Source organism: Setaria italica, chromosome IX, assembly GCF_000263155.2.
Source record: "Setaria italica strain Yugu1 chromosome IX, Setaria_italica_v2.0, whole genome shotgun sequence".
NCBI classification, from domain to species: Eukaryota; Viridiplantae; Streptophyta; class Magnoliopsida; order Poales; family Poaceae; genus Setaria; species Setaria italica.
The window spans coordinates 32,229,571-32,238,829 of NC_028458.1; the positions used below are offsets into that span (position 1 = coordinate 32,229,571).

At 43.4% G+C, this 9,259-nt stretch overlaps 1 pseudogene; it reads left to right on the top strand.

The window, feature by feature from the left end:
* The first annotated feature begins 2,453 nt into the window (after positions 1–2,453).
* On the top strand, positions 2,454–6,467 carry LOC101782438 (annotated as a pseudogene).
* The last annotated feature ends 2,792 nt before the right edge of the window (positions 6,468–9,259 follow it).

Here is a 9,259-nt window from a genome sequence, read left to right on the forward strand (position 1 = left end):
GACAAAGGGTCTCCCTGCCTTAATCCTCTTGCATTCTTTATGAGACGTCCTGGGCTTCCATTCAAAAGAACTCTGGTCGAGGCAGTGGAGACCAGTGAAGCTATCCAGTCACACCATTTGGTCCTGAAGCCCATAGCTTGCAGAACTTGGAGGAGGAATGCCCAGCTGACCGTGTCGAACACCTTTTATATGTCAAGCTTGATTAGCAGTGTTGGTTTTTTCTTGCGGTGCAGGGTTTTAGCTGCTTGCTCGACAAATTTAAAATTGTCGTGAATGGACCGCTTTTGTATGAAAGCACTTTGGTTAATGTCGATGAGGCGCTCTAGCTCAGGTGCAAGGCGATTGGCCAATAACTTTGCAATGAGTTTTGCAAAGCTATGGATCAGGCTTATAGGCCTATAGTCGCCTGGATGCTTTGGTTCGGCTCCTTTAGGAAGCAAAGTGATCAATGCACCGTTTAGCCTTCGCAATTGCGCACAGTTGTTCCTGTACAATGCATTGAAAGCTACCGTCACATCCTCTTTGATCACCGGCCATGCAGCTCGATAAAATTCAGCTGTGAAGCCGTCGGGTCCCGGGGCTTTATCGTTTGGTAGAGATCTAATTGTGTTCCAAACTTCATTTTCAGAGAAGGGCACCTCAAGGTGCTGAAGGTTGGCCTGTTGCATGCCCAAGGCCACAAGGTCGATGAACTCACTTCTTTCCACAGCTGTACCCATGATGCTCTGAAAGTGAGTAAAAAGCATTGCCTCCTTTTCTTCCTGTGTAAAAGCTGTGTATTCTCCTTGTTGCAAGCTTGCAATGAACTTCTTTTTGATACGGTTGCTAGATTGGATGTGGAAGAGCTTCGTGTTTGCGTCGCCATCACGCAGAAAGTTGATGCGGGATCGCAGCCTTGCCATGGTCCTTTCTAAAGATGAAAGTCCTAAGATTTTCATCTTTAGTTCTTTCCTGAAATCAGTTTCTTGCTGCGTGAGCTGTCTGTGCTCCTGGGCTCTGTCTAACCATTGCACTACTGTCCTAGCGATGAGCAGCTGAACCTTGATTTGGCCAACATTACGCTGGCTCCAGCTTTGGAGCTCCCTTGACGTGTTCTTGAGCAAGATATCCATTCTGGTGAAAGGATCCGTCACATGTTCAGGGCACTTCCACCCCCTCTGGATCGCGCTATCAAACCCCGGGATCTTAATCCACCAATTTTCGAAGTGAAAACGACGCTTGGCATGGAATGCGGCATTCGTGGCCAACAGGAGTGGACAGTGATCAGACATGTCTGAGGATAGAGCTTGCAAGAAGCATAATGGGAAGGTTAGCTCCCAGTCAATTGTGATATCAAAGGCATATGTTTGCCAAGGAATATACGCTACCGATATACCCATTGACAATTGAATCATTAATCACTTTGAAAATAATAGAGATAAGAGATACGGGCATATGAGTAGCAACACACGAGTTTATTTTCTTACAACAGAATAAATGTGAGAAGAATTCTTCATCTAATCCGACAGGAAAAAGCCACATAATTCCAATAGGCCTTACTAATTTATTTTATAACACGGGCTTACGGGCACAAAAACAGTCACCTTGAGTTTCAACGAAACGCACATACGCTATGTATCCTAAATTGGCTGTCACAGGCTTAATATAAAATTTAAAATTTTAATAGCAGCAGTTGGGCTGGGCTCGAATCTCGTCATTCTCTTACGTGACCGGTCTGTTTCAACGTCAGCCCAGTAAATCCAAAGTAACCTAAAAAAATTTCCCTGATTACTCTCGCTTTCAGGAGTTGAGATCTGAGACGTCTATTGGATCCATCTACTGTAGCAGGCTAGGTTAAAATAAAATTCTCCAGGGTTCAAACTAGCCGCGGCCGCGACGTCCTCCTGCGACAGACGGCGCAATCGCGTTAGGTCATCGCCGCCGACGAGGTGCGCTCCTCCTCTCCTCTAACCCCCTCGCATCGTGCAGACGTCGGCAATCTCACCGGCGCACATGCATTAATGAATTTGTATCGAAGACTTTTGTTTCTCTTGCACACAGTTTTCCTATTACTCTGCAACAGCAAGTTTGGGACACACCTGATCGATGCCCATGTTTAACTTCAAGATATTCTTTTGTCCGCTCCAACTAGATCTATGCATGTATTTTGAGTTAACATTATCTATCTGTTAATTGTGTTGTGTTACGTTAATATGCATGGTGGATCAACCAAGGTAGGCATTCCTTTTAAGTACAATTCAGGCTATTCGTTTGCTCGTGTGTGTGCAGTAGGAGATCACACTAATTGTTCCTCGTGTACGTCTTCTCTTGCCGTTTGGTTTGATATTTGATAATGCTTTTCCAGGGTGATTGCTATCACAATACAACCTGAATCTACAATCATTAATTATTCTGAATTTAATGATGACTATAACTTTGGGCCATTATTCTAACATATTTGCTGCTGCGTTCAGATGCAAATATCTGTGAAGGGCCTCCGTGGCGAGACCGTCACCTACAATGTGGAGTCCTCTGACACGATTAAAAGCATCAAAGGAAAGATTCAGGACAGGGATGGCATCCCCTGGAGAGAACAGCGCCTTATCTGGGGTGGCAAGCAGCTTGAGGATGAGCACACATTTGGTTCTTACAAGATTGAGAAGGAGTCCATGCTACGCCTTACACTGCGCCTTCGTTGTGGACCTTGTCCAAGAAATATTCAAGTGAAGATGATCACTGGCAAAACCATCACTCTCCAGGCGGAGCCATCGGACACCATTAACAACCTCTTGGCAAAGATTCGTAGCCACCAGAGGCTCCTTTTTGATGGCAAGCAGCTTGAGGAAAAACTTACAATTGCACATTACGGCGTCCCAGTAGAGTCTACCATTTATGATGATTTCGATATGCAGATCTTCGTGAAGATGCCCAGTGGTAAGACCATCATCCTCGAGGTGGAGCCATCAGACACCATCAGCAGTGTCAAGGCAAAGATACGGGACCAGCAGAAGATCATCTTTAACGGCAGGAAGCTCAACGATAACAGCAAACTTGTGGATTACGACATTCAGAAAGAGTCCACCCTGCACCTTGACCTTTGTCAGAATGGTGCCATGCAGATTTTCGTGAAGGCGCTCCCTAGCAAGGACATCAGCCTTAAGAAGGTTCGCACAATGGAAACAATGGGCAATGTGATGGCGAAGATTCAGGCCCAGCAGAGGCTTATCTATGAAGGCAAGCTGCTTGAGCATAGGAGGACGCTTGCCGACTACAACATCCAGACAGAATCAACCCTGTTCCTTGACTGTGGCATGCAGATTTTTGTGAAGACGGACAATGGTGAGACCATCCCTCCCGAGGAGTCGAGGTGGAGCCATTTGATGACACGATCAACGATGTGAAGGAAAAGGTTCAAGTTCAGCAGAAACTCAACTTTGATGGCAAGAAGCTTGAGGATGAGCGGACACTTACCGATTACAATATCCAGGGCAAGTTCACCCTACAGCTTGATGGTTAAACTTGGTGTCATTTTATGTTGCGTTATGTTGCCTAGTTGCCTGGACCACAGCCTGCAGACCAACTGATTTTGGGGGTCTGGGAATTACTGATCTTCGTCTTGCCTCCTTTGCCCTAAGACTCAGGTGGCTTTGGTTGCAAGGACCGACTCTAGCAGACCCTGGAGCCATATGCAATTGGACTTTGGACAAGATCCTGTACTGCAACAGATGTTCCATGCATCCATTGAAGTTCAATTGGGAGATGGGAATTTGGCCTTATTTTGGACAGATAGATGATTTGGGGATTCTTCTCCTTGTACCATGGCACCACATCTCTGCAAACTTATAAGGCCAAAAATCAGAAGAAAGCGAACTGTCGCTGAAGCTCTGCATCAAAAGCAATGGATCAGGGATATTGTCGGATTTGCTACAGTACAGGCACTATCACAGTATGTTCAGCTTTGGCATGCGCTCAGCGGGATTCAGTTAGCCACAGGGGTTGAGGATATTGTGTCTTGGAGATGGAATCCCTCTGGCAACTACACCGCTAGATTGGCTTACAGGGCCTTCTTTCAAGGAGCGACCAAATTTGCTGCATACAAGATCATTTGGCGAGCTTGAGCGCCTCTGAAAATTAAATTCTTCATGTGGCTAGCTGTTAAGGATCGGCTCTGGACATCTGAACGGAGGCACCATCGGGGACTGCAAGATCATACTGCCTGCGCTCTATGTGAACAAGAACCGGAAACATCACATCATATCTTCACGAAATGCCGGTTTACACTGCAGGTTTGGCAGGCCATTAGATCAACCCTGAACATTCTGAATCAGCCTCCTGCGCAGGAGCTCAGCATCATCGACTGGTGGCTTCACAAGAGGAATGGCCTGGATGCTCTGAAGAAGAGAGGATTGGATTCGGCATTTATGCTAATCTCATGGAGCATTTGGAAGGAGCGTAACAGCAGGGTGTTCAACAGGTCGCCGGCCAAGCTTCATGGACAGTTGGTCCGCGAGATTACTGAGCAAGCTCATTTGTGGTGTAGTGCTGGCGCTAAGCATCTGTCACTCCTTCGATGGCCGGGGGCAGTAGGCCTGCTAGGCGCTTATAGTTCTTTGTTTCTTACTGCTTGCTCATTGCTCTTTGGTTGTGGTGTTATGTCTCTAGGTACAACATTTAGATAAGATAATCCGTGTGCGTGCGCCCGGTTGGCCCACATTGTATTTTAACGTTCGATCGTTATTTCTTCTTAATACAAAGATACGCAGCTCTCCTGCGTATTCTCGAGAAATGTTGTGTTATGTCTTCCCTCTTCTAGGCGTCCTTGTCATTGTCTGGTTGAAATCATACCACGACCGTGCTCGTTTGCTTTTCTAGCATCTGACTATCAAGTGAGATTATCGTAACCATTCTGGTAACAGTAACGTTTCTGAAGTCTTCCCCGCAGAGATGTAGGTTGAAGATTTGAGAGCAAACAGTGTGCAACATAACATGGAGTGTTTATGAAAATTTTGGATTTGAAAGTAATTTTTATTATTCCTAGACAAGTAAATAAGAAAATGAATTGAGTTTTGTTGAAATTTTTGAAAAATATCATATTTTTAGTGTAATTAAAAGGATGCTAAAAAGTGACATGTTACACATATGGTAAGACTGGAGCAGAGCTGAAGGTTCTAAGCCGAGGAGCAGTGCTAAAGCTGCTGGAAACTTTTGATTTGAGGTATGTACCTTTGATGATGTGGACCTTGACTTTGAAAGAAACTCATACTTAGGGTTGATAGTGGTCAGGATAACACCAATATTGTTTTCACTTTTACATTTCAATACGAAAACAAAACAATTCGGAAAAGTCAGAAACGAAAACGAACACGAACTTATGGGATATCGAAAATGAACTAATTCGATCGGGAACATGTAGAACACGGTCAGAATACGAAAAAGCAAAACGGGAACACCGACCTGTAGAACCTAGTTGAGCATAACAACATGCCGACAGCCCGATACCGACACAGCCACACACGATCATGCACAGTGCACTTATACACATACATTGAAACACCATTCACCGATCAAGCAATCACCAATTCACCATGACAAATAGGCAACAGGTCTAAATAGCATAAGTGCACAACATATTGTCTGATTGTCTCACACAATCACCTTGTCACACTGACACACAGGCATTCAGCAGTTCAGCACACTTGCAAAAGCACAGCACTAGTGCACAACGCACAAGCAGAACACCACCATCCACCACACGTCCACAAGACCACGAGCACAGAAGCTGTTACAATACTGTGTTGCGACTTCATGGTTCTTAAACCCAGTTGTCCCATTATGTCCTTCAGCTGTGTACCTTTGCTTGCACTTTGGGAAATTAGAGTATCCCCAAGTGCTCATACTTTTGTCCATTCACCTCTACCTCAACTTTCTTTGTAAAGTACTTCCAGACAGCTGATGTGCACCTCTTCCTCCTCTTGCCAGTGAGTTGAGCTTGCTCTTGGTCTTCGCCGGATGCATGAAGAAAGAATGATTTTTGACTGCAGATGATCACTGTTGGCTTGGTAAAGAAGATGAAGAGGACGAAACGATTACATAGTGATCTTTGCAAGATAAATCCTGAAAAATGAGGAGGACGCTATCGCAAAATTTAGGAAAGGAGTGATGATTGCAGCAACGACTCTTTGGTTTTGGAAGGATATCGGCTCGAGACCTGTGAAGGTGCTCACAAGAGAAAAGAATTTTGGCACATAATATTATATTTCAAAATTGGGGAGCATGTGTTGACACCGGTTTTTAACCAGAGTCAACCAAAGAAGATAAGGTTCTAACAGCAGATCAAGGAGAGAGAAGGAGCATGTTGATGACCCAGTGTTGACCAAGGCCAACCATGGAAGACTGAATCCTAGAAGCTAATAGAAGATCGAAAGGGATCCGATCCGAAGCGGAAACGACTCCACCAAATAAGGGAAAGTATGGAGATTTATATTTAGTAGTTTTAGATTAGTTTGTACCGATTTATGTCGTAACCGACTAGGATTTTAGCTTACTCTAGGGTATAAATATAAACCCATGAGCCTTGTAATGAATAATCATCAATCAATCAATACAACCTTTTAGCGTCATGCTGCCAAAATCCTAGGAGCACGAGTAGAGTAGAAACCAGCGAGTTTCTTCTTATGCAGGGCTGCATCAGCTTCGATTCCAGGCGAGCTTATAAGTACCATCACCTAGTCATTACGTTATCTGGATCCGAACTTTCTAGGTATCGTCCAATATTCTGATCTTTTATCATATGGCTAGTTATCGAGTTAACTTAGATTGCAAATAGAACTTTCTAGGCTTTGTCCAATATTCTATTTGTCTTTGACGTTGATCACAGTTATCGAGTTGTTTGGTTTTATTAAGTTGCATCGTATTGATCTCTTAGTTTTATCAGGCGCTCACAGTTATCAAATAGCTTAGATCTAATTAGATTATCTTTATCAGCTCCTTAATCTTGTTTAAGCGTTCACTAGTTATCTGATCGTATCGGCTGGTTAGATTTTGCATACTTTACTTGCTTTATATATGCTAGGTCCGATAGATCTTTACTCCTGCCTCTCGTATTGCTTGCCGTTGAATACTTAACATCATAACGCTACTATTAAGAGTCGATACATCGGCTGGGTATCTTACATATCTCACAAAAGCGTGATGACGTCATTAAGCCTATAGGTACGCGTACGAGGTCTTGCTACCGCAAGCTTGTCCGTTAAGTTAGTGGGCCAAAGTCGATGTCCTCTCATTCGTATTACCTTGTCTAACTTCAATATACATATCATGACATTGATTAGATCCGTTAGCTTAATCGACTTGTAAGTGGTAGGCAAGAGGTTATTGTTACCATGCTCTAATCTTTTAGATTAACAGATTGATATTAATGCCCTCTCATACACGTAAAACCTTATCTAAGTTCAATATATGTATCATGACATTAACTAGATCTGTTAGTTTATTTGATGTGCGCATGGCTAGCAAGACTCCTTTTATGGCTGTTGTTTTATAATGTTTTATCTTAGCCCCTCGGCTCATATAGTTGATGGCACATGCCGTTAATGCTTTTGCTTATTTATACTGCATGATTACATTGTAAATATGTCTGTTATGGTGTTTATTCCAAGAATGCCTACCCATGAGTTCGAAAGGCTTCGCCGCCCATTAGGTCCGAAATTTAATGTTTAACTTGTCAATTTCAGGTCAAATTGACTGGCATGCCTTGCACCTTCGCGAGCTGATTTGGAGCCTTCACTGGAGTTAAGCAGATCTCCCAGGTCCTCCGTGTTGTCCAACGCAGAAGCTTGAAGTCCAAATTTTGTATCAACAGTATGCAGAAAGTGCAATGTAGACTATTGAGCTAGAAAAAAATCATATATGATGTTGAATGCTAATAGATGCGGAACCATTCTTTGAGCTAACGGACCTTTGATTTTAGATGCTAACAGCTATGCAGCACCGATACAGATACGTGTATCACTATCAGTTTTCTGCAAAAGTTAAGGTTACAAAGGCGTATCGAAGTATCGTTTACATGGATACGTAATACGGGGTCATGTTGAAGTATCGGGCTAACATAGGCTAACAGATGCTGTGCTAAAGAGCGGGCAAAACATTGTTTCTAGAACAACTATTGCCAGCCTAATAGAAAAGCCAAGGAGATGAGCTCCTACTACACTGGACCCATAATGTTACATGGAAATGTGGCTTCAGCTTAGTTCACAAATAAAACTAAACACTATACGCATTCAACATCAAAGCAACAAGTGAGAACATAACTGGAAATGGCACAGTAGGTTTTCTAGAGTAATCCATCTGTTATGAATAACACTTGCAGCTATTCATATTTAGTAACACATTAAGCATAAGAAGTTTTACAGTTGTCTAATTCAGGAACAAAGGGGAGGAAAGACCTCCATGATCAACAATGAATAATGACAGTAAGAACAAGATTGGTTCAACTTACTACACATGGACTGCATCACATCTACTGCAAGCTGTCAGTTCAGGTTAAGCAAGAGCCTTCTCAGTTTTAGCTAATACATGGAAAACATCTACAACAGACAAGCTCTTGAACAAATTGCTTAAGGCCCCGTTTGGATCATTGGAATTGAATTCCATCCTAATAATCATAATTTAGACACAAATTAATTAAGCTAATATAATTGTATGTGGAATATAGTTATATATTATAGTTGGTGATATGGGAGAGATACTTGTATGCTACACTTCTATTATAGAGAAGCGAGTCTAAGAGCGTGCTATAAGAATTGAATTCCATTCTAATAACCATAATCTATAGAATCAATTTCCATCTCCCACCCCATGAATTTAAGATAGGCTTATATCTAAACTTTGGAAAGTTGTGGAATGCCACATTCCAACATAAATTAGCCTACTCCATTAAATAGATTCCAATTCCTTGAACCCAAACGGGCCTAAGTGAAATTAAGGCTGCGTTTGGTTCCGTGCACCGAACCATACGTGCACCGATGCATCCTGGATGGCTTCATGGGGCCCACCCATCCCACCATTTGCTGGCCGGATCGAACGATCTCATCCAGCACCGAACTATCCAGACGCATCGAATATTCTCCATAGATGCTGTATCCCTCCGTGCGGAAAAAAACACCGAACGACACCGTCCAGGACGAGCCTCTGGCTCGCCTTCCACCCCTTCCCCTCTCCGGTGACACGACCTTCCCTTCCGCAAGAGCCGCACGGACGGACTGCTGCTGTGGCTGGTCGT